This window comes from Lathamus discolor, chromosome 5 (assembly GCF_037157495.1).
Source record: "Lathamus discolor isolate bLatDis1 chromosome 5, bLatDis1.hap1, whole genome shotgun sequence".
In the NCBI taxonomy this organism is placed as follows: Eukaryota; Metazoa; Chordata; class Aves; order Psittaciformes; family Psittacidae; genus Lathamus; species Lathamus discolor.
The window spans coordinates 25,648,327-25,667,140 of NC_088888.1; the positions used below are offsets into that span (position 1 = coordinate 25,648,327).

The 18,814-nt window shown below is 37.4% G+C and overlaps 1 long non-coding RNA gene across 5 annotated transcripts in view; it reads left to right on the forward strand.

Annotated features, from left to right (window-relative positions):
• Positions 1-399: 399 nt before the first annotated feature.
• Positions 400-18,814, forward strand: part of LOC136014266 (uncharacterized) — a 65,745-nt gene continuing 47,330 nt past the window's right edge. For 3 of the 5 annotated variants that reach the window (XR_010612592.1, XR_010612588.1, XR_010612590.1), the window contains exons 1-2: positions 400-581; positions 7,325-7,396. This is a non-coding gene — a long non-coding RNA (uncharacterized LOC136014266). The remainder of the gene's footprint in view (positions 582-7,324; positions 7,397-18,814) is intronic. The other 2 variants (XR_010612589.1, XR_010612593.1) reach the window with 1 other exon arrangement.

Here is an 18,814-nt window from a genome sequence, read left to right on the forward strand (position 1 = left end):
AGGAGAGCAGCGTCTGACTCCCTCTTAACCTTCCTGGCTGCTTATTTTCATGAGATTCATAGAAAATAAATACAGATGAGTCTTCTAGCTCTCTGCTGAATTTAGGTAAAAGTAGCTAATGGATTTACTAGGGGCTGGCAGAGAGATGACACAGAAGCATACAAATACTGCAGATGCAAGCTACATTCCTGTGGAAACTGGACTAAAAGTAAAGGAATGCACACACTGGACTTTGTATCATCAGACTTTGATAATATGCTACAGTTAATAAGAAACCACAAATGTAGATTTGAAAGGAGTAAGAAGTAATCTGAGTTTTAATAAGCAACACAGCAAGCTCGGTTATCCCCAGAAGCACAGCTAGGCATTGCATAACCTCATGACTTCCCAGGGGAGGTTTCTTGTTCCAGTGAGACCCCGATGCCTCCTGGAGCTTCCCAGAGTACAGGCAGTATTTGAAATATTTATGATACTTCTACATGCCTTTGGGAGCAGGTGGCTCCTCCAAGAATTAAGACTTGCTTTGTAAGCCAGCGCAGAAGGTGAACAGACCTTGGCTTGGTTCTTTCCTCTGCACTTTGGTAAGCAAAATAGGGAATAATCTCATTTCATTCCTGGGGAATGCACGCCTAAGAACCAGGGAAAAGTCCTTAAATGAGGAGAAAACCGAAGAATTATTAGTGTCAGACATTGTGGTCCTTTTTCATTCTTCATTCTTTCCATCTTCCAAGTCTGCATTTTCAAAAGACTGTTGCAGCAGTAGTAGTAAGCATACTGGGGCAAACTGATCATTGGAAGTGACTTTGCTTCAGTTATTCTGTGAGGAATTTGATCCTTATAGTTTGGGTTTGGTTTTTTTTTTTTTGTTTGGTTGGTTTTGTTGTGGCTTTTTTTTTTTTATTTTTTTGTTTTTGTTTGGTTTTTAACTAATTGCATTAATAATTAATAATTGAGAGCAGATTTTAACATTTCATAAACGTAAAAGCCCTAATTCCTACATACTTCCCTATTATAGGGCAGAGCAAATAATACTGAAATTGATGTATTTTAGATGGAATCAGTACTTGCATTCAAAGTTAACATTGCGTAGTTCTTTTCATTACAATTGCCTATAGCTTTGCCAATGTCAACAATCTGAAATGAAAAATTCTACATTTATCCTCTGCTCCAAGCAGATTTTATATTTTAACTTAAATTCAAAAGAAAAATGGTGAATGAAAAGTGAAGAAGTATCTGTGCAAATGTTCAGTCATCTTCCCAAAAAAACAATGCTTTATAAAGCTCTACCATCTCTATATGTTATTATTTTGAAAGACAGGAAGAACAGTCCTGAAATACGACAGATGAATGTATCAATCTGAGAAACATCTGGGCAGAATCACCCGAAATGTAAACCTTTAAGAACGTGATTTGTGGATCGTCAGTAGAGTTTGTGGAAAGCTGACTGACAAAAGTCTCAGAAATTCTCATTTGTACTTTCTGACTGAACTCATCAAGTGACTGGCATTAATTTTGTGCACATGACGTTGAGTAATCTTTGGCTAATGTGTGGCTGAATTTATGCCATATTCCATATTAGGGTTTGAGATAGATGGTGGCTGAAGCAAAAGAGCCAGATAGAAAGAAATTTTCTGTTTTACTTCTCTTTATCAAAGCAAGAACTGAAAAAGCTTTACTTTGCCAGGAACTTTCGTGCACTGTAGAACAAGATGGTTATAGTACGTCAAACAAAAGTTATTTTAATAATGATATTTTATAATTTTGATACTTTAGTGTTCTTTTCAGACCATTTTTATTTGAAATCGAGTGTATCTGACTGCTTTATGATCTAATACTTCAGTTAACAGCATAGTTTACCTGTGACATACATTATTCACTAAATGTTGTACTCTAAAGGATGTTACAACTCATGATGCTCTTGGGAAGAATCTTTCTGTATTCTATTGGCTGCTCAAGTAGATAATTTTTCAAAACTCTAAGTACGTCAGCGTTTTTCTTGCAAATCTTTTGCTGGACATAAAATGCAACATGTAGAATGTTATATGGTGAATATGGTGGTTATTGTTCATCTACTGAAATGTTATCTTCTGAAATAACTGATGTATTTTCTGTGTATCCATCCTGCTGCAAACTTCCTCTCAATTATTTTGTTGTGTTGTTTTCACAAGATGAACAGCTAAACAGTTTGAAATCAATACTACATGCTTTGCAATGTAGGTGGTATCCAAAAATATCTTCCAAATTTAGCTATATAGCACCTGTTTCACAAGCTCTTAGCACCTGCTATCCTTGTGGGGTTATTAACATTTACTTCAGTATGGATAATATCCGGTCTTGTATTTGTTGATGGTCCCACACAACATCAACAGCTATACTAGTAGAAGAAACAAACAGGCACATAATTCCTTTATCAAAATAGATGAGCAAGATATATCGGCCCACAAATCTTTTTTGTCTTAATGATGTGGCTATTTCTATTAGACTTAAGAGTCTACTACTCTGTGTAAAGTGAGGAGGATGCAATACTTCCCTTTGTGTTTCTGTTAAAAACAACAGGAGATAAAGGGTTTGACGAATATGGCTTTCATAGATGCATTATGCAATCCTCAGTAATTTTTTTCCATACCATAGCATGCAGCTGACTTGGGAAAAAGTAAGGGATAGCCAGGGAATTTGTACACAATCTGCCACTGTGGAGGTCACTGCAGCTCTGGTCTGCATTGTGGACTGCTTATTTCGCTATTGCTTGGTCAGGCTGTGAAAGACCTATTAGCCACTGAGTAGCAGCATTTGATGCTTAGCAATTAACTGTGTTAACAGAGAATTACAACACTTACCAGGGCAGAGGCCTGCACACATGAATGTTTGTGCACAGCTATTGGGACCACTTATGCGACCAGAAGAGTTTATGTGGAAATTATTAGTTAAAATGTCCATCTTTTGCATATGAAATGCTCAAAAGCAGTGGTGGCCCCAGATTAAGCCTTCTGATTTTTTTACTATAGTATTTCACAATAAATGTATATTATGTCACCAGGAAAACCGTGATTTATGTGATCTCTGAGGTTTAAGTTTGGGGATTATTTTAGTTTATCAGAGCAGAATAGAAATTTTTAGCATAATTGAGAAACGGGGACAGAAATTTAAGCTTTGCTGGTACATACTAGATCATCATTGAAGAAACTGTCATGTCATGGCTATTTAAAAGCAAAACTGGTCTAATAATTACCAGTGATCCTGTGACGATTTACCATTGTTTCAATTACAAATGATGATAAACTATTAAACATTTTAAAGCACTTTATGAAAGAGGTCTGGTTAATAATATCTTGATTAATCAAGAAACTGAGGAAGAGCAAGAAACTGATGAAAATTAAAAAACACAATGGTTTTTCTCAGTGTTACCACATAGGTAACACAAGTAGTACATGCTCCTGCTGTGGCGCAAGAGAAGCAAAGAGGCAGATGCATGTGTTGATTTGCTTTACAGCCCAGTGCAATGTTAAAAGCTACACAATGTATCCTCAGCCTATGGAGGAAAGAAGCAGAATGTGCACTACCTCTTTTTTCCCCTCTCATCACAGTATGAAAACCTTGAAAAAGTGCTCTGTACTTGCATTTTAAAGCCATAGTCTAGTTATTAGCATATCGTCTGAGTTGGAAATGCTTTGCTGAAGCTAATATTAGCTTTTTGGGTAAAGTTAGTTTACATTTTTTCCCCCCCTTTTACATCTTACCCCCCCCCCCCCCCAATTCTTAATGTTGAATGTACAAACATTATAGATATTAAAATTCCTGTATGCTTGAACTGGTAGGTTGTTTTTTTTCCACTATTATGAATCTTAGTTTGGAAAACATTTACTATGTTGAATATATCCCAATTTGTTCTAGGTTCTCATTGCCTTAGCAGTTGAACTTTAGCCCTGACTCAGAAAAAGAAATGAGGAGTGCAAAGGCAACTGTTTACAAGTCTTTGCCAGGCAAAGCTAGGCAGAAGTTTTATCAGAGTAAGAAATTCAGGAGCTGACCCTCTGAGTAGATTTTATTTTCAAAGCAGGTTCCCAGAAGCCACACAGAGGAGGAAAACAAAGCTAAAATTGGGACAAGGTCAACTGGACATAGAAGTGACTGTAACAAACCTCAAATAGATCTGTTATTTTTGTTTCAACTACAGTTCACAGAATTCTTATTAAGAATCTAATCTAGGTATTTACACACGAATCAGAAAGAGGAACTTTTTAATGATTTCCCAGTGGGAAGGTTATATCTGTAACTGGTGTTAACTTCATACTTGATGCTAACACATACTATTATCGGTTTCAATATTCAAAGACTGAGAAGTCTCCCTCTACCAAGGGTATAATATATTAAGAAGTAAAAGACCTGGAGAAATCTTTTTAACATCTTCTATAATTATTCATTGCTTGGAAATATATATGTATATGATATACACAAACACAGAGAAATACATATATTTTACCAGATAATGCACACTTCCATTGCAATGGTTTTACAACCAATATGAGTAGAAGGATCAGGTCTTATTTAAACATGATACAAGTACAGGCAGTGCATATTTTCCAAGCAGAAATTAATTATTTCAAATCAATTGATAGAGCTAGTTCATCTCAATTAAAAATGAAGACACTCTTTTTACTTCAGAAACTCCTAAAGGAAAATTATTGTATCATGGGTGCAGTAAATACTTGCATACCCATGGTGTCCTCATGTTGGAGACCTCATTCTCAGAAACATTAGGTATCAGATAACATTACTTGAGGAGGTAGTCAACTTAGAATTTCCTCTGTTGCTAAGAATAGAAATTACTGTTATAGGTTTCATAGAGAAGGTGTCTGCAAATCAGAAGTAATATTCTGTCCAATCTAAAATAGCTCAAATTTATTTTATCTCCTTCATGGCATGTTACTTTAACTTGAGAAATGCCTGACTTGTTCTATATTTACGAATTTTAGATCTGGGAAGATTGAATTTAGATAATTTCTAGATTTTGCTCCTTATATGAATATACAAAGAATATTCTGTCATTCTGACTTTCAGTTTTGCTATGATTTTATAGTCCATTTTTCATTGGTGTAACATGCAGATGTTATTGGGTTTTAGGTGCATTTAAGTAAACATTAAGCAAATATATAAAATACATAAACAGGATATTGGGAGGATAGATAGGTATATTCTGCATGCTTGTATTGAAAGCTGTTCTCCATTCTTCTGAAAGACGACACTTGAGAATTCATGTGACATGGAAAATATAGAGGTTTTAAATAGTGATGCAGCTAAAATGCAAAACTCAGCCAAGGGTAGCAATATCCCTTTCAGACTTCTTTTAATAGTCACAAACTGCCAAATCCTTTAACAACAGAATTAAGTCTAACTGACAGCTGAAGAAAAGTGCACCTGATATTTAGAGATAAACACATATAATTTTCAGTGTCATAAAGAGGTAGGCTAAATCTAACCTTCAGCCTGGATTCAGAATGTCATAGTGCAAAGGGAAATAAAGTTTCTTTTAATTCTATCTCTGCCATTATCATGCTGGCTAAGCCAGCAGCTGGCTCAAAGTCTTTCTTAAAAATGGGAGCAAAAAGGCAATTTAATAGCATCCTAACTGCAAAAATGCCACAAAGTCTTCATACTTTTTAAACAGTCCTAACAACCCTGGAAAGATTGCCCACACATAAAAGTATCTCAATGGGACTACTCTTATTCTTAAAATCATGAATCTTTAAAATTTATTAACAAATTATAGTCCCTAATATATAATTAGTGAAAGATCTTGATCCTTGTTGCTTAAAATCCCAGTAGTGCACAAAGGAGGGGAAGAAGAGTTGGGCTATTCTTTTCATTTTACAAAGGGTTAATAAACTTAGGTGCAAGAAGATGGAGAGTCCTGCCTAAGGCTGGGCAGGGAACCCTTTGCCAAGTCCTGAACTCTAAAGTTCTATCTTTAACCTCACAGCTGTAATTTTAGTTTCACTGAAAAAACCTATTTAAATACCAATTCAGTGTAAGGACAACTGACTGAAGGATAATCTTCGGGCAATTTGAGAAGAGAGGATTTTTCTGCTGTCCACCTTAAAAGGGCATGGGTAAATTAAACAATTAGAACTGGTTACAAAGGTAAGCTAAAAGCTAAACATAATAAGACACTGTTTTCAGCATTTCAAAAGAACTAAATACAACACATCAGCAGCTTCAAAATCCTTTTGAACAAGTGCACTCAGAAACAACTAACTAGCAAACAAAGCTATTAGGAAGATGACAGTGTGGTCAGTGAACTTTTGGCATGTCAACTCTATAAAATGTAGGCTTCTAGAAATATTCCTCACATCCATGCAAGTAGTAAAAAGGCAAATTTAGCAACAGATGCTGTGGATATGGTATAATCTGTTTCTTTTAAAAAGTCTTTATCTCTTTAAAAAGAAAATAATATTTCTTACATATTGTTGAAAGGATTTAATTTTCCTTAAATTTTAAAGGATCAAGAATAATAAAGTGATCAGAATCTCAGAGACCAATGAGATAATTTTATCACATTACTTTGTAGTTAGGCAAACTTTTATTCTTTTCAAATAATAAAGAAAATGCTTAAAAAACATCCCATATCATGGGATAGGTATATATGATATATCCTATCACATATCATAATTTCTGGGTAATGAAGATGATTCTATTTAGATAGATAGATTATCCTAGTCTAACCATGTGGCTCAAGTATCACATGAAAATGAATGTCCTTTGAAAATAAGGTCTTTTTTTTTTCTTTAGTTATTGATTTTGTGTAACAGTGCATAAGAAAGTTTATAGAAGAAAAACTACTTCAACCTCAGTAATAACAAAAGCTATAAGAAATAGGTAGGTAACTGTGTCTTACTATCTTTGGGGAATGTCAGAACAGAATCAGCATAGATTCAGCGAACATTCTGTTTGGCTATTTCCTTTCTCCTATCTTTCCAAAGGGCTACTTTATACTTTCAGTAAGAAATCTTCATAGTGAATATAGGACTGTAAAAATGACGGCTGAGAATATAAATTATTAAAAAGGATAAGACATCAAGGTGGATTGTTCATTCTAATACGATAAAAATTGCTGTGCCCACAAAATCTATTATATATTGCACTAACAAAGTTGATTTTCTACGTTTTGTTTCAGGAAAGTGATTAAGCACATAATTAAAGTTAACATTCCAGAACAGGAGGTCTTTAAGGATTAATATGGGCCTTTGGAAATGGGGCACAGGATATTCTGAAGGATGCTAGGCAGAAGCTATTAACTCATCTCTGTCATTCTTGTTTGTATCATCAGAACCACTGGAAAAGTCACAATAGTAAAGGCAAAACAAGAACTGCAGCTATGACTGGTTTCAGCTCTTGACAGGTACTATACTGCCATTTTGATTTTGTTCTTTAATAGTTCTGAATCTGCACAGAATTCAGAACAGTACTGACTGTACTATCTGAACATATTCATAGTTTAATAAAATTTGATGTAAGTTTGAATTGTTCTAGCAATTCTATTTTAGTGTACCTTTCTTTATAACTGCATACAGTTACATATGCATCTGAATTCTGGACAACAGTTTTAGATGTTGCACGGATTCCTAAAACAGGAAAGATATTGTGTACACTTACAACATTAGAACAGATCTGTTAACATATTGTTTCATTAAGAATGGATCTGTTGCACAATTTTCAGGACAATTACTGCAATAGAAGCCCTGCTAACTTTTCTCAAGTTTTTATTTTTCCCACTTGATTTCCTATTTCTAAATTTAGATGGCCTTTTTTATGATGTCATGGTTCTCGTGAAACATTCATAGTGTTAAAACATGCTGATATGAAATATAAAAATTACAATGTTGATATAAAATATGACATGCTGATACAAAATACAAGCTATGGGCAACATACTTCAGATCCCAAAAGTTAAAAATAGAAATGTAGCAGTAAATGACAGGAAAAAGAGGAGGCAAAGGAATTAAGATTAGAGAGCAAACCAAAGTTGATAAAATAGATTTAAAAGGACAATGCTTTTCCTTACTGGCATCTATGAATATAACCTAAAATAAGCTCAGCAGTCACTTTGCTGGAGAAAAACATTTAATTCACGATGAGAAATGTAACTTTTTTTTTTAAGATTTATTTGCAACAGACAACAGTGCCCTCCCCAGATTATCCACAATGAGAATGTATTCCATGCCTTTTTAAATTCACTTGTGGGTCGCAAATAATTTGCACAAGTATCACTATTAGATATTTAAACTATGAGCTGGTTTGCTTAGTTGAGTAAGCTTGATAAATGAATGACACATTATTCTTGCTACCCAATTGGATGAGCATGTAAGCAGCTTTTAATAAATAATGGATAGTCTAAAATATACTTTTATGAGCTCACGCCTGCATTTTAAAGTTTAGCAAACATGAATGTCAGTAAATTTCAACTGCCAAATATATATGTGCTGGGGCTTTTTTCTTTTAATATGTGTGCTGGAATATTTGCAGAATTTTTGCAACAATATCCTGCCAAGCTTTCATTTGCTACATCATGTGTTTTTGCATGATCACTGTATTAAGCACAAGCTCAGTCATTTGTGGTGAAAAAAAAGCAACGATAAAACAAAAAAGAAAACCAGAACACACAGAAGTTATGAAAAACTTCACAGATATTTTTATACTTTTAAAGAACAGAAAGCAAAATAAATTGTTTAAACTGATACTGTATTTTGCTAAATCTGGAAATAAATTAAGGATATAGAAATTCAGCAAAAGTGAAAAGTTGCTACAGCCTTTGAATCACCAATAATCTGAACTGTGTAATTAATGTAAAATATGTACGCATTTCTTTGTAATGTAAGGACTGAAATGAATGAAAAATGTGAAAGAAAATCTGTGGCAAAAGTTCTCTATTTTTCCTTTGAAAAACTGTAATTTATAGAAGAGAGTTTTTTTTTTATGATTTCTATTTTATAGAGAAAATATTTATCCTTTACTGTGAAACTGTTGAAAAGTGGAGAGAAAAATGCATAAAGACTAGGAGACCTATGGACTCTTAATCATCATTCAGAGCCCCTAAATTTGACACCAGCTTTGAGTCTTTGGTACTCCTATTTCATGGCTGGCTTAAGCTGATCTAAAACTGCTGCCCTGGAAAGGAGCGATCCTGCCTCTTCCCTCTCCATCCCATCCCAAACTGCTTGTTCCTGCCCTCTCCCTTGCATCAGCTATAGTGACTTGGGCAGGCATGGGAAGATCAGGTCAATCCACTGATGTTGCTTAAAACTAGTAATGTTTACTTTAAATGTTTAACATGCTTAATGTTAACTTTAAATTGATTTAATTTGGTAATAGAAAAGCAGCAGCAGAAATGTCGTGATAGTTCAACCATGTATCTTGGCATTAGGCTGGTTTTAGATCAGCTTAAATTGATCATGAAACTGAAATTCACCAAGATGTCTGAAAGAAATTATATGAATAGACAACCTTTGGTTTCCCCGCTTTAAGAAAAACTGCTGATAATATGAAATTTCTCAGCCAAATCTGACTTCACTTTTATTCACTTTTCTTGCCTAGTAATGTTTAAAGTCAAGGAATATATAGAATATTTTTGCATTGCAGTTTCTGCTACATCTGTTGAACATAAGTTCTAGAGTCATATTTACCTCTTACTTCCTCTGCTACTGTCCCTGTTTTCAATCACTTACTTACTATGGTGCTGCATTTTATATCATTGGTAGGTATTACTGTCAAGACGTATACTGATACATATATATTCCTATTTATATCAGAAATCATAATTCAGCATTTAATAGAAAAAAAGAGATTCCACTTATGGTCCCCAAAAAAGCTCTTAAAACCCCCTCATATTCAGGCTCAGAGGTAATTCTCCATCCTCACCCGCATGTTTTCCCAACAAGCAACATAATTTCCCTCAACATCAGACAGGCCTGTGGTATAACTCAAGTATCTCTAAATCTGTGCAGTAGTGCTGTGCTTAAATCCTGTACATTTTTCCATTATAGTGTCTCTGCAATATGTCATTTCTTTGTACCTTGCGAGATACCTGCCATACCTCAAAATTGTTTTTTTCCCCTCTAAGCTTTCCAAAAAGAATCAGATACATTAAAAATTCTGTTGCAAAGACTGTTCCTTGTTCTGACTGTTCCTTGTTCCTGTCTCAGGCTCATCCCCCTCCTTAACATATGGCCTCTGTGTTCTTCAATGCCTACAACACATTGTCCTGCTCTTCCCACACAGACTTCCTCCCACGTTGTTTCTCTCACTCATCTCTTCAGATCAGGTTTAAGATCTTGCTTCTGCTTCCTGTCACGTTAAGATGCTAGTATCCATCATCCACTCGTTAACATTTTGGAATATGCCTTTTTGAGTCAGCTTCTCGCAGTGTTAGGTTTTGAAGGTCTTCCCTGTGAACTTATACAGTTTACCATGTCATCCTCCTGTAAACACTTCCTTAAAATTCTCCTGTGAAAAATTTGCTACGAATCCCCTGAAAGCAGTTAGACTCTCTCAACTGCTGTCAGTCCATCATGTTGATGAAACTCTCTTTCCTGTTTCTTACATGCATCCTGTATCTTCATTAACCTAATTTTAGCAGATCAAAAAGATTCAGAGTCTACAAAGCAGATGAGCTGGATCTACTGCCACATGTTTATTATTCACAGGGTTAGACCTGATTAGGCTTTCTGGCATCAGAACCTGCTCAGAAATGCCTCTAGTCTTCATTCAGACCTTTCATGTTGGGCAGGCCAGGTATGGCCTATGACAGAGAGCTTGGTGATGAAGTGGTCAACACTTACGATATTATATATTGAAGGGAAGGACAGAGGAATGATTTAACAGATGTGCCTGCAGAAACTTATGGGCATGTTGATAATCTGTGCCAGGGCTGTTGAGCTGTTGGCTAATATCCTTGCCAAAAGTCATGGAGCTCAGATTTACACAGAGTATATTTGTCATTAGGGTTGGTATTCATCAAATGTAACCTCGGTATCTTGTATTACTAGATGTCTTGATGTGAGTTGTTTTAATATTTTCCAGAGATAACTCTGGAATTATCTTTAAAGCACTCAGCATTCAACCCCCCCTCTCCTGCTTTGCCTTCGCTCATCTCCCAGCTCTCTGTGTTGAGTGTGATTGGTGACCTTTTGAAAGAAAGGCACCGTGACTAAAAGTTGCCTCCCTGACAACATCCATGCTGTTATGGCTTGGAGGTAATGGATTTTTTTACCATCTAAAATATCATAAAAGTTTTGTCTTCATAGAAGATCACTGCTATAATGTGATGTCTGCAGCATAACGGGGTAGCCTCTGAGAGCCTCTGGCATATGGGGTTTATGTATTAGGGTCTGTAAAGGAGATACCATTTCCAAAGATTTACAGTGTGCCAGGACTGTGTGCCAGATGGTAAAACCCATGAGTTGCGGAGTCCTTAGAGATATTTTTTTTTAGTTTGGTTTTGTTTATCATAGAGAACATGCTTCTGGGTTTTAAAGTTTCAGCACGTTCTGCCTACTGCGTCATGGAGAAAAATATTAACTCCATGCTGAATCCAGGCCACTGGGAGTTATAAAAACAGTGTTTAAAAAAGGAGGTAGGCAGGCCATTTCCAGGGACAGAAAAAAACAGCTCTTTTAAAATACATTCTTGCTATTTTGATGCTAAAGTGAATAGGTTGTTATTCTCTGAAGCAATTTATTTAAAAGATAAAGCAGAGTTCTTTGAAACAAGTATATTTAAACACTGCTTATCCTGCTCACCTGTAAATGCAATATTGTTCTTGCTGTAAAGAATTACTCATGTTTGGGTTTGAGCATATGTTCAAATCATATCAGAGAGGGGCTTCCCCAGTCTCAAGGATAAATAATTGATACGATTTAATAAGCAATTGCAACTTGAGGCCACAGCCCAGGCAAACCAATGCAATTCATGGGACTTGCAAGATCGGCATGGGAGATCCCTCATGGGAGTAAGGCACACTGCATATCGTCCCTAGGACAGTGATAACCACAAGGCCTATAATATAATGGATCTGTTGCAATAAAAAGGATGCACCATCAAGTTATTTAACTGGACTGTTCATCTTCTTCGAAGCCTGACAACTACTGTGCTTGTGAAAACTCATCTAAAAGCACAATTTCTGTGTAGGGAAGAAGATGTGGGATGCACGGCAGTCCTGAGGAGAGACAGGACTGAATGGACCCTGAGGGCAGTGAGGCCTGTGAGTGCCCAGCCCTGCCTCAGGCCGCTGGCGGGCCCCGGGCAAGGTTAGCCACTGTGCACATTGCTTGCATCCGCTGCAAACTGGAAGCTCGCCGCCCGCCACCGAGATCCCGGTGGGGTTCCAGCAGCTCGCCCCCCTCCGCAGCCGTCACCCGACGCCTCCGCGTCACCCAGCTAACCTCGGCACCGCGGCGGGGCGCCGCCAGGTGGCGCCCCCGCTCCCGCTCTGCCGGCCAACGGCCTCCGGGGGCGCGCGGGCGCTGTCACCGTGGCAACCGGCTGTGTGGGGCGGGGTGAGCCGCCAGCATGTTTTCCTGTTTATTGTACCTCAAATAGCTGACCTTGGGAGAGACGCTGTGCCCGGCCCGCCTCGGTGTTATCAGCGGTTTGCTTTGCCTGCCTGGAAGGCCGAGAGCCACGGGCAGAGGGCTCTGCCACGTTCAGGATTTTTCCATCAGCTATGCTGGTTTCTTTCTAGTCTCTTTTTTGAGCGGTCTCTTGATGCACGGGGTAGGCCCTGGTTTAAACATTTGTATCCTCAGGGGTCCCTTAAGGCGCGCAGCACTGCAAGAGGTGGCTCCTAACGACACCCAGAATGCCCCAAGTTTATATGAAAATGAAGTAATCTTAGATTCATCATGAGTATCCATATTAAAATCCCCACTTTATGCCTTGAATCTGAGTCACTTCAACTGTTCTGCAGCTACCATTGACACACAGGGTATGGATGCGATCCAGGAAAACAAGATATTTTGAGACTGGTGAAGGGCATCTCAAGTTTGTGTTGCTCTCTGGTAAAATTACTCATTTTTATTGAAACTCACAATTCCTGGCTCAACCACGCTGTGATGAACAGGGGTAAAATGTGCCTTGCTTGAGTATTAATAGTAGGCTGCATACAGCTTTGTGCGAGTGAGAGATCAGTGCTGCTTGTGGAGGCATCCGAGTCTAATTTCTGCCGTAGACAGAATTGACAGCACAGCTACGTGGCATACATGGCACATGAACTACATGGATGCTTTACATTTATGTTAGTAAATTCAAAGTGTAAATTGGTAGTGGAGATTCTGTTGTAAAGGCTGAGGTTTCTAGTGTGCCATTGGATAGAAGTGGCTGAAACTTAGCAGAAATCTTCACTCCTTTACTTTCAAAACCTGGGAAATTAATGTCCAGTTTACTTGCTTTTTAAAAAAGCTAATGAAAATGTTCTGCTTTACTCTTAGTGTTCTTTAATCTTGGTCATTGAAGGTGTTCTGGGCACAGCCTACAACAAAGACTGATACACTGAACAGCTAAACCCCTGTGAATGGCCCCAGGGAACCACACCATGGGCCAGTTTCCTTAATCATCTTCATTTTCTTTGCCTTTAAATCCACTGCAAAACGTGGAAGCTTTTAGTCACTATCTCAGCCACTTCAGGGATTTTTTATTTCTTCCCTCTAATCTAGCTAACACAGTCTTGGTTTTAGGCACCTGGGCCTAAGACAGTTCAATGAACATGGGCATGTATGCTCAGAATGCAGTGACCACCCTCATTCTACTTTTTGGAGAAGTAATTATCTCACCTCAGATATTTGGAGCCAGTTTGCTGTCTTAATTATGCTATTTTACATGCTTCAGTGAGTTTTTTTCCTTTTCTTTTTTCTGTTTCTTTTCTCTGAAAACAAAGATTTTATCAGCCAAAACCAGCTATTCCACAAAAAGCAACTGCTGTAGAAAGCACCTAGGCAACTCACAGATACTACTTAAGAAAGTACCTCAGAGCTCTGAAAGCATGACATGGAAGAAGAGCTCCACACCTGCCTATTACAGTTTATCTGCATTCATCTTGAAATTAAAAGAGATGTTTAAAATTGTTTGGGAGTCTGCAAATCATTTTTGGCTGGCAAAATAAAGATACTAAAGAAAATATAGAGCAAAAGCTCTGTAGGGGGGCACTGCCAGATTTGTGGGTCCAGGAGAAATTGCTAGCCATGTTTCTTAACACGTTTTTCAGGACCTCCTGAAGTCAGTATAAAGATTTGTATGAATGTGGTAGGGCAAATACAGGATCTTATCACAGAACAAAATTCAGTTGTACTTAAAATGAAGTAAATGGGGAAAATACTATTTTGGCATGATAGTGTATTTTGAAATGCAGAGAGAAAAAATTTCCAAAGAAGTCAGGGGCAGTAGTTCAGAAATTTACTTCTGAACAATAAAAATTTCACAGGCCAAAATGTAAAGTGTCAAGAAGCTCCCAGTCAGACCCAGACTTGCAGCTGCTGATCTAAAACGTTAAGCCAGTTTTTGATACAGCTCTGCAAGGCAGTTAGTATGCGGGACAGACATACATACGTGAATGATTCATCACACAGAAGCCCTTTACAACCGAGCAAGCAGGTGCATCCTGTATTTCCACAAGGGAACAGATCCATAAACAGAGAATCAAAGCAAGTTTATCGAGAGTAGACCTTACCAAACAAATCATGTTGAGCTTTTTTGGTAGAAAAAACTTTGGAGCTGTTTTTCCAAAGTTTGTGCAGCTGATAGTTTGGTTGTCTAGAAGGAGGTTTTGGCTTTCCATGTAAGGTAAATATTTTTGAGGATCAAAGAGGTTGGAGACGGGGGTGGTTAAGAGGTAGCTACTCAGCTCTGAATGCACTATTATCCAAACAGATACTGTGTCTGTATCTGTGTCTAATACACAACTAATACCATACCAATGAACAAGAATATATATGGACACATGTTTTGGATAAGATGAATAAAACGCATCCAGAAACCAAACCTTAGAAGTTCTTGGTTTTATGGTCTGCTTTTTTCTCTAGACTTCAAGAGTTATGATGTCTAGCCTGGTGTCTTGCCATACCTTTCTCCACTGACAGAAATGCTTTTAGCATTTGCAGGGATTTAGGTTAACCACCAGCTAAAGGTTAAAAAATTCTCCGTTCATGTGGTGGTAAGACCTCAGTATGATCATTCTTCTTAACCTAGCTGCTGCACCTGGAGATTTGTCTTAAAAGCAGGTAGAAGGATCTGTTGGACAGTGTTTTAGCTATCTTCTGTTTTGAGAAGATGATTTGGGGATCAATGCAGAAAGGCAGAAACATGCATAAAATAGATCTCTCAAGAAACAAGCAAGAGCAAGGGCCTAAGCCTGAATGCAACTCACAAGGTGAGGGGTAGAGGCCCCCATAGGGTCTCTCATAGCTCTTTCCCAAGTCTGACCCAAAAGTGACACCGTTGCACCATATTGTATCTGTCCTTGAGTACAGGTAGCCAACCTCCAGGAACAGGGCAGGGTGAAGGTTGCAGAACTTCTGACTGCATTTAGGGCCCTGACAGACTTAATCCATCATCTGTCCTTCCTGGACATGACAAAACACAATAACTGCACTGAGATTTTTACACTGTTCCTCGTCGTTTTCTTCATGCGTAGCAAAGAGAAGGCGGTGTAAGTTGTCACTGGCAGGAAGAAGGTGAAGAAAACATGTCACTCTTGTTATGCCTGCAAAGGCATCAGTGACCACTCAGTTCAGTGACCATCAGTTTGCAAGGACCATCTCAGCATCCTGCCTGAACTAAATACCTCCTCTAGATTCCCATGCTTTTTTTGCTGACTTTCATTGGTCCTTGAGAGTTCCTGTTTCTTTTTTCTGTCCTTGAAGCAGCACCACCTTCTCAGTTTGCATTTGTTAGCCTCTGGTACAGATTTCTCTCAGCTTCATTCTGTGCTGCTGTGTGGTTATGGAGACCCTCCTTTGAAATGATGCCACTCATGCTCTCCTTCAGTCTTCTTTAGGATTCCTCCTGTTTAGAAGATCAGACAATTACAAAATGATGGCTAACCTAACGGTCTGGTAGGAAGAGTTTTGGTGGGTTTTTTAGGTCTTGTAATATTTCAATGATAATTGTGTATTCACATGCATTTCTAAAATGGTTTAAACTTTATATTCCGTTTTTTCACCAATACCTTACTCCATATCTTAATTTGTATGGGTACTCTAGGTACAATTTCAGTTTGATTTGGTCTTAAAAACATTTTCCTTTACTAAATAAAAGAGATGATTAAGAACATCTTAATTGTGACACTAATTCAGAAAAGCAGACAAATTAAGTATGTCCTAAAAAGGAACCAAAATTGCTAATGCTACTTGAGTATAATTTTTGCCTATATGATTTTGTTACCTTTTTCTTAATTGTAAAAGATAATTTCTTTCTCTGCCAGGGATTTGAGCCATGAAAGTAAACGACCTTATATAAGTATATAAGACTATGGGACAGTCTTTTAACACATTCATGGAAATTTTATTTCTCTTCTTTGCCTAAACATCATCACTAATTTGTCATGAGCAAGAAAAAAGTTCTAGTCTACTGACAAAGATGGCAGTAATTAGTAGGTTCTACCTAATGTTAACATGTCAGTTGAATATGCTGCTGTGGTTTAATAACCTCCCAGCATTTTTTCAACTATATATGTCAAACGACTTGTGCTCAGAACTGGAAGAATTCATATACTCCTAAAGCATGCAAGAGAAGGCACTGAAAGAGTGTCATAGTTTATGCAGCATTACTTTGAATAAGTAGGGTTTTGAAAGAGCAGCCTCAGAAAATATGCTGCTTCCCAAGAATGCAGTTTGTAACTGATAATTGCTCTGGGTGCTAAAGTGACAGAAAATGAATGGGACTCAAATCCTTCACAGTGTCACAGGACACATAGCTGAGACAGAGGTTACATCTGGAATTTGCAGAGATGATTAATCAGTCATGTAGTTAGCTATAAGTGGTGCTTATCCCAGGTGTTCCAAACAGCACAAACCTTTGTTGACTGGCTAGAATATCAAAAACTCATGGAGTGGTATTGGTTGTTTTTGGATTTTCTGAAGAAATTGTTTGATAACAGTCCACAATAGTTTAGAAACAATTTCAGGTACATTCACTGAAATATGTTAGAACTACTGCTTGTCTCCCAGGATGAAATGGATATACACATAGATTGTGCATACATTTGAAAAGGTACTGGAGAAAATAAAGTAGAATTTTATTTGCAGATGCAAACTCTGTATCGGATCTCACCGTTCCAGTACCTTTAACTGAAGTCTTTCTGGACTTTATGATTAATTACAGATATGATTTATTTTGCACAGGAACTGCATGAACATGGTAGAGGAAATAGAATCTGTAATATAGGCCTCCCAGACGTTCTGCATCCATCAGGAGGATGTGTGTAAAATTACAAGGGATGAAACAATAAGGACAAAGGTGTTGTCAAGAAGGTATATTACCGGGAGCATGGCATAGCTGCTTTTAGAAAAAGGGTCATAATGAAGAAATATGTTGACCAGCTGTCACCAGATGAAAAGCTTTAGGAAGAGAAAAGTGTGCTGAAATTAAAGCTGATGGCCATACAGTTACTGGGGAGGAAAATGATTGTGCTTTTTATTGGCCTGAAGGGGATGTAAATGAAAATGTTACAGTAGAATGTGCATCTCTTAATACAGAGGAAGAGCTGAGAATGAACAAATGCCAGTTCCCTTCCTAACATGCTACCGTCAGCCATAGGGCAAATACAGAATAAAACTTTTGTATAAACATGTAGTGGGAGCCATGTTAGGTGTATGTTACATGTGGTTCTCTTATTCATGAATCCACTACAATGAATTAATTTATATATTCAATTATAAAACAAACTCCTAATTTATGAAGACTTTTACGTATGTGCTGAAACAAAGCTTATATTTAAATCCCACTGAAGTTAGACATGCTTGAATCCTTTCTTGATATTTCTTAGGCAGTTCCTATGCTTTTCTGGGCATCTTGTCATTTCTTGAAACCGGCTTTCTGTAAAGGCAGCTCCCATTCTGCAACAGAGTCAATATGATGTGTTTTTCAGAAAGCTGTTTTCTTGTGATGACTTTGTTATTGTTCTCATTTTCTTTCATCTAAAATAACTCGTGCTGAAAATGCAGTCTATGTATACTGGCAATTAAAAACAAATCAGGAAATCACTCTGCTGTATTGAATAACACATGCCTAGTTATGATTTAACATGCTGGGGAACCAAATTGGGAAACCAGATTCCACCCTCCCATGGTATTTTGTGACAGTGACAGCAATGATTTATTTTTTTAGAAAGATTGATTCGAATACATATTTAATGCCTTTAGTGCTTCAATATATATTTTTCCCTGTAAAGGATCATTTTAGCTGAAGTATCAAACACTGCTTTCATAAACACTAGGCTTCTCATTCAGAATATTTTTTTCCATAATTATACGATTAATGTATGCATCCAAAGATTCCTGTGGAGAAAAAAAATATTGGGTTGTCGACCAGTAAATACATGTGGCTCCTGTTTAAAACGATGTTCCGGGTAACTTAAAATAAGAAATCTTGGAGAGCATCCAGGTTTGCTTTTTCAGATTAAAGAAGGGTGTATTGCAATTGGGTATGCTTCTTCAGTAAAAAGCAGCAAGACATGATACTTAAAGAGAAAGCAAGTGAGAGAGAGTATCTGGTGACCTAACAGAGTACACTGGCTGCAAATTCAGCCTTTGTTTTCACTGAAGCAACACTG